The 6,738-nt window shown below is 39.5% G+C and overlaps 1 pseudogene across 1 annotated transcript; it reads right to left on the bottom strand.

Annotated features, from left to right (window-relative positions):
- Positions 1-5,198: 5,198 nt before the first annotated feature.
- LOC140695531 (translationally-controlled tumor protein pseudogene) lies at positions 5,199-6,041 on the bottom strand (annotated as a pseudogene). Its single transcript, XR_012071182.1, has one exon. The product of XR_012071182.1 is annotated as a translationally-controlled tumor protein pseudogene (transcript).
- Positions 6,042-6,738: the final 697 nt, after the last annotated feature.

Below are 6,738 nucleotides of genomic sequence, written 5' to 3'. Positions count from 1 at the left end.
ATTTTTTAAGTTTTTGCTTGTCCCTAAAGTTTTTTAAAAAAAAATCTCTCCTTCTATTCTAAATGTTAATCTTGCTGGGTAGAGTATCCTAGATTGTATACATTTATCTTTCATCATTTTGAATATGTCATGCCACTCCATTCTGGCCTGCACAGTTTCTGCAGAGAAATCAGCTAATAGCCTTTGGGGATTCCCTTGTACATGACTCTTTGTTTTTATCTTGCTACTTTCAGAATCTTCTCTTTATCCTTAAGTTTAACCATTTTAGGAATGATATATCTTAGTATCAGTCTGTTTGTGTTCATCTTGTTTGGACGCTCTGTGTTTTCTGTACCTGGACATCTGTTTCCTTCTTTAGGTTTGGGAATTTTTTAGCCATAATTTCTTCAAGAATATTTTGATCCCCTTCTCTTTCTCTTCTTTTTCTGGAACTCCTATACTGTGAATGTTGGCATGCCTTATATTATTCTGGAGATCTTATAGATATCTTTTATTTTTTTCCATTTGCCTTTCTGATTGTGTGATTTCCATTGTTCTATCTTCCAGGTCAATCATTTATGATTTCTTCTGTATCACTTAGTATGTTATTACTTCTAGTGTGTATTTTATCTTTGATATTGAATTCTCTATTTTTGATTGTCTTTTTTTATACTTTTCAGTTTCTTGTTAGAATGATCAGTGTTTAGATCAATTAATTTCCCTAATTCAGTTCCTTAAGTCAGTAAACATTTTATTAACAGTATTTTTAATTCTTTACCTGTTACATTGCTTATTTATGTTTTATAATTTATTTTTTCAGGGGTTTTCTCTTCCTCTTTCGATTGAGAGTAGCTCCTCTAACTTTTCATTTTACTCAACTTTCTCTGCCTCTGTGAATTTAGGTGAAACTATTATCACTATTGTGGTCTTGAAAGGGTGTTCTTAATGAAAACATTACTATGCAGACTATCTGTGTCAATGATTTTTGTGGGAGGGCTGGAATTGGTGTGGATGCCAGTAACATTTTTCCTCATGGTGTACTGGCAGAAGCTATCACCTTGTTGGGGGGTGGCTCAAGATGGAGGAACTAAAGCCTATGCAGGCTGTGAGACAGGACTTCATCTCTGCTCAGTGGCCATCACTGCCCTGTCATGGGTGGGGTCTTATCCCAAGTTGCTTAAGTGGAAACTTTGAGGTTTGGGCTCTCATTGGCTCTGTTCCCTTTAATTGTGTGTTTTTCCTCTCCCTTCCCCAGGATCTTTGCCTCAAAGAAGGGGAGAGTTGAAGTAAGTGGTACTGTGTGCCTATAGAGGTCTGATGCTTTGCCCGTGTAGGCATTTGTGCCTCTGCTCAGATGCAGCCCACAATCATGTCTTTTTCCCAGTTGTTGCTGCCCACTTGTAGCCAAGTACAGCCCTCCTCATTTTTTATGGCTCTGAAGTCGTATTTCACGTTTCTAAATTTTGTGTATTTTCTTACTGTAGTTATAGCTGATTATACTACTTTTGTGTTAAACTTCATGCTAGATTCATAAAGCCACTGATCCATTATATTTGCTGCATAATTGACTTTACCAGTGAGAATACTTTTCATATATATTTTAAAATTTTTAGTTATGGCCTTTTCTGCTTAAAGTTGTTAATTTAACATTTGTTGTGAGACTGGTTTTAGTGGTGATACTTTTTTTTTCTGGTTTTTGATTGCTTGGGAAACTCTTTATCTTTCCTTCAATTCTGAATGATAACCTTACCAGACAGAGTAATCTTGATAGCAAGATTTTTCTTTTCAGCACTTTGAATACATCATGCTATTCTCTCCTGGCCTGCAATGTTTCCGCTGAAAAATCCAGTGATTGTCTTATGGGAACTCCCCTATATGTAAATAGTTGTTCCTTTCTTGTTGCTTTTGAAATTTTCTCCTTATCTTTAACTTTTGACATTTTAATTATAATGAGCCTTGATGTGGATATCTTTAGGTTCATCTTGGTTGTGACTCCCTGTGCATCCTGGATCTCAATGCTTGCTTCCTTCCCTAAGTTAAGAAACTTTTCAGCCATTGATTCTTCTAGTAAGTTTTCTGCCCCTTATTCTCATTCTTTGCCTTCTGGGATCCCTTCTATGCAAATAATTATATGCTTGATAGTCCCAGAAGTCCTTTAAGCTACTTTTATTTTTAATTTTTTTTTGGCTCTTCTGATTAGGTGATTTTCACTACCCTGTCTTTCAGATCAGTGATCTGATCCTCTGTTGATTCTCACTACTGTATTTTTCATTTCAGTTATTGTAGTCTTCATTTCTGATTGGCTCTTTCTTGTATTTTATAACTCTTTGTTGACGTTCTCACTGTGTTCATTCATTCTTCTCCTAAGTTTAGTGAGCAGCTTTATGACCATTATTGTGAAAGCTTTATTGAGTAGATTCTCTCTCTCTGTATCATTAAGGCATTTTTCTGTGTGTTTTCTTATTCTTTTGTTTGGAACATATTTCTCTGTTTCCTCAGTTTGCTTGGCTCTCTGTGTAGGTTTCTGTGTATTAGGCAAAAGTGCTAGCTTTCTCAGTCTTGAATGGAAACTCTTGTGTAGGTTCTGATCCTTCTCATTCAACTCTGCTCTAGCTCTTGGCTGTCTTTCAAATTATTGTGGTTTCTTATACTGCCTGGTTTATTCTTGATATGGCCCTGTTGTTGAGGGAGTGCCAAGACCTGTCAGTATTCCAAGGGGAGGAATCTCATTTAGCACATAGTTTCTAGCTGATTGGATGCCAGACCCTTTGACAGCAGATTTTAATGTAGATATATACAGTCCTTTGGGGCTAAAATTATAACCTCTGCTGGCCTCCAGACCAGGAGATCTGGAGATGTCCCCTCGATGATAGTTGCAAAAATCAGAGCTCCTGATGAATGTATAAGCTTCTTTCTTGAGACTCTGTTTGAACTGTGGCAAGGCAAAAGGTGTGTGCAAGAATACTCTCTCCTGCTTATGTTCCCTGAGAACACCTCCTTAGTCTCTATCTGTATGGAGAACTTGAAACCTGCCACTCAGAGTGAAGCTCCAATCTATGCAAATAGATCTTTCCCACAGGATGACTGGCGATGTGTTTTAGTCTGCTCTCTGTGTAGTCCCCTGGGGATTACAAGGCCCTGGGGATTCTGGGCCTGCCAAGGATATTTTTTTGATTTTTATAGCCCTGTGAAGCTCAGGAATGCAAGCCCCCTTGGTCACCAGAGCCAGGAAATCTTAAGGTTTCAATTGTGTGGACTGCATGTGTCTGCTGGCTTTAGCTAGGCATCTGGAGTCTGTAGGGGACAGAGCTAGCTCTCTTGCTTCAGGAAGGCAGTAGGAAAATAACTTGACTGAATATAACTGTAGGCTTCAGCAATGCAGCACCAGAGTGCTTTGTCTCTGCACTCACGTTGAAATTAGGCTGGGAGCAGGATAATGACATATTGTTCTGGTTTGTCAGCCACAGCCGGGGGAAAAGGAATACAAAATTGGCTTTAGGCTGGCAGAAGTATAACACCACAACTGCTTGCACTTGGAAGCTACAGGCAGGGGTAGGTGGGTGTTGCATCTGTTCATACTCACAGACTTTATCTAGGGAGCAAGATAATGCCATGATTGTGCCTGCCTACCCCAATGAATGAACAGGAGATTGTTTCAACTGCTGAAACTTTTCAGTTTCAGTAATGCAGCAGGCCAGTGCTGTCATTGCTTGCCCATTCATATGAGTTCACCTTTCTGTGCTTGTAGGCTAGGTAGGGAATGCAACGATGGTGTCTGCCAGTGCCTCCATCTCCGGGGACCGTTTCCACTGTCCCTTGCCCTTCTATCTCATGCTTTTAGATTCAGAAATATCTCTTCTTCACATATAGTCTCATCACTTTTGACATTGCTTGTAATCTCACTGGGTCTCAGGTCAAGTGAAACTGCACATGAATCTTTTTTAGATAGCAGTCTTAGTTTCCTATTGCACTTTGAGACCCTTGAACATTAGCCACATCGTTTTTCTAGGTCAGACATTAGGGGAGCCTGTCTTTCAGGTGTAGATCTCAAGGGCAGGGGTGCCTGATGTGAGGCACTAACCCCCAGTTCTTCTGGGAGAAAAGAACCTATCTGGTGAGATCCCTCCCTATTGTGTGCTACCATGCCAGGTGTGACTTTCTTAGTAAGAGTGTTTCTCTGCTTCTCATAGTCATCTCGATGTGATCCTTTTTATTTATTTATTTATTTTCAATTTTTTTGTGGAGCATGTGTTCAGCTAGTTCTCAGATTCTTTTCAAAAGGAATTGATCCAGATGGAGTTGTATAATTGTTGTGTCCCCAGGAGGACTTAAGTTCAAACTCTTCCTATGTCACCATCCTCAACCTTCTGATAAATCATTTCCCTTTGTTGCTTTCAAGATTCTATCCTTATCTTTGGATTTTGATGGCTTCATTATAACGTGTCTTAGTGTGGGTCTCTTTGGGGTTTTCTACCTAGAGTTCATTGAGATCCCTTTTTTTTAACATTTTTTATTGATTTATAATCATTTTACAACGTTGTGTCAAATACCAGTGTTCAGCACAATTTTTCAGTCATACATGGACATATACACACTCATTGTCACATTTTTTTCTCAGTGAGCTACCATAACATTTTGTGTATATTTCCCTGTGCTATACAGTATAATCTTGTTTATCTATTCTACAATTTTGAAATCCCAGTCTATCCCTTCCCACCCTATATTCATTTCTTCCCTCAAATTTGAGAAGTTATTGGCCATTATTTTTTCAAATAAGCTCCCTAGTATTCTTCTTCCTCTTCTCTTTCTGGAATTCCCATAATGCATGTGTTAGTCTGTTTAATTGCTTCCAACATGTTCCTCAGGCTTTGATAACTTTTCTTCATTTTTTCACCTCATACTCATTAATTTTAAGTGAACTTGTTATCAAATTCACAGACTCTTTCTTCTGCCTCTTTGAGTCTGTGAATCTTTCAATTCGTTATTGTATTTTTCACATCCAGAATTTCTGTTTGGCTCTTTCCTATAATTTCTCTTTGTTGACATTCTCACTTGATTTATATGTCATTTTCCTGGTTTCCTTTAGTTCTTTCTCCATATTTTCCTTTATATTAAGACTGTTGTTTTAAAGTTATTGCATAGTAAGTATGAAACATGTGTTTCCTTAGGGTTAGCTTCTGGAGGTTTATTCCTTTGAGTTGGCTGTATTTCCTTAAATCTTTTTTTTTTGAATTTAAATGCATTTTATTTTTAGACAACCTACACATGTTTTTTTTCTCAAAAACAATGCCTCCGCTCCAAATAAATCAACATCAAAATAAATGAAGCTCAAGATGGCATCAGTTCCATTTGTCTTTTAAGTCCTGGTGTTGTGTGGATGAAAGCAGTGGCCAGCCAGTTATGACAACAGGTGATAGATCCAAAGTAACAGCCAAATTTGTTAACATTTTTCCATTTCTAAACCATCCTTAAAGAAAATCATATATGGGGTCACACCATCCTCACGGTAGTGCAGCAAAGCCACCATGCCATCTGGATTCATGTTTTCACCAACAAAGAACTGATAGTTTTTGAAATTAGCAAGGATGTGCTTGATTTGTTCTGCAGCCCCTGTCATAAAAGGTTTTACTCTTTCTGGTCTCTGTTCTTCAAGTTTCCCTTTGATTGACTTCATGTAATCTTTGATGTACTTCTTGTAGGCTTCTTTTGTGAAGCTGGTTCCCTGCAAGTGATGGTTCATGACAATATCGACACCAGTGATTACTGTGCTTTCGGTACCTTCGCCCTCGGGGCCTTCAGCGGAGGCATTTCCACCAATGAGCGAGTCATCAATGTTACCCTCTGTCCTACTGACCATCTTCCCCTCCACCTCCAGACACAGCCCGTCCGCGACCTCCCGGATCTTGTAGATGTCGGAGAACATCTCATCATGGCTGATGAGGTCCCGGTAGATGATCATGATGGCGGCTGGAGGGACACGACAGCGGCTCTAGCTTAGCTGGAGCTCTGAGCGAGCGCGGTGCGGCCGGAGCGGCGCTCGGGGGGAGGGGGGAGCAGGCGGAAAAGCCGTATTTCCTTAAATCTTCATATGCCTTGTGCTATTTGTTAAAAAATGGTCATTTAAACAAACAATCGTCTCTCCCAGTCTTCGCACACTGGCTCTGTGCAGGGAAAGAACTTCATTCATCAGCCTGGATTGAAGGCTTAAGGTCTTCTCAGGCTTTTTTCTGGGCATACATCTTCCCTGGACTTCTGCATACCCTTTTTCTCTAGTTCTCCCTCATATGCTGCTACTTTTAAGTGTCTTAATTTCCCTAAGAGTGTCACTTCTCCTTTTACTTGGAGGCCTATGTAATTGTATTCCTCTATGTATAACCTCTTACCCTCAGATGTCCACAGGTCTGTATTCCTCCTGCAGCTTGATGTCCATCACATGCTCAGTGCCCACCACTGCTTTCAATGGTTTCTAACCTGATATCCAAACTATATTTCTTTTTCCTTCTCAACTCCAAGTCAGGAAAAGTAGAAACCAGTCCCTTAGGCATCTCCTAAACATGGCAGAGTGTTGCAAACAAAAAAAAGTAATACTATTTTCTTTTCATCTTGCGGGAGGAACAAAGAATTATACAACTTCCTCCTTACTTCGGCAAACTGCCCTGGAAAAGGGGAAGTGAAGGAAGGGCGAGTAAGAGTGTTAAGAAATTTCCTAACATTTTGAGAGTGGCTGTTTTTATCCTGGACATATGCTTGGTTGTAGCA

The sequence above is a fragment of the Vicugna pacos genome, unplaced genomic scaffold (assembly GCF_048564905.1).
Source record: "Vicugna pacos unplaced genomic scaffold, VicPac4 scaffold_283, whole genome shotgun sequence".
NCBI lineage: Eukaryota > Metazoa > Chordata > Mammalia > Artiodactyla > Camelidae > Vicugna > Vicugna pacos.
Note: the sequence above shows the minus strand (reverse complement) of the source record. Positions and strands in the feature narration are given on the sequence as shown.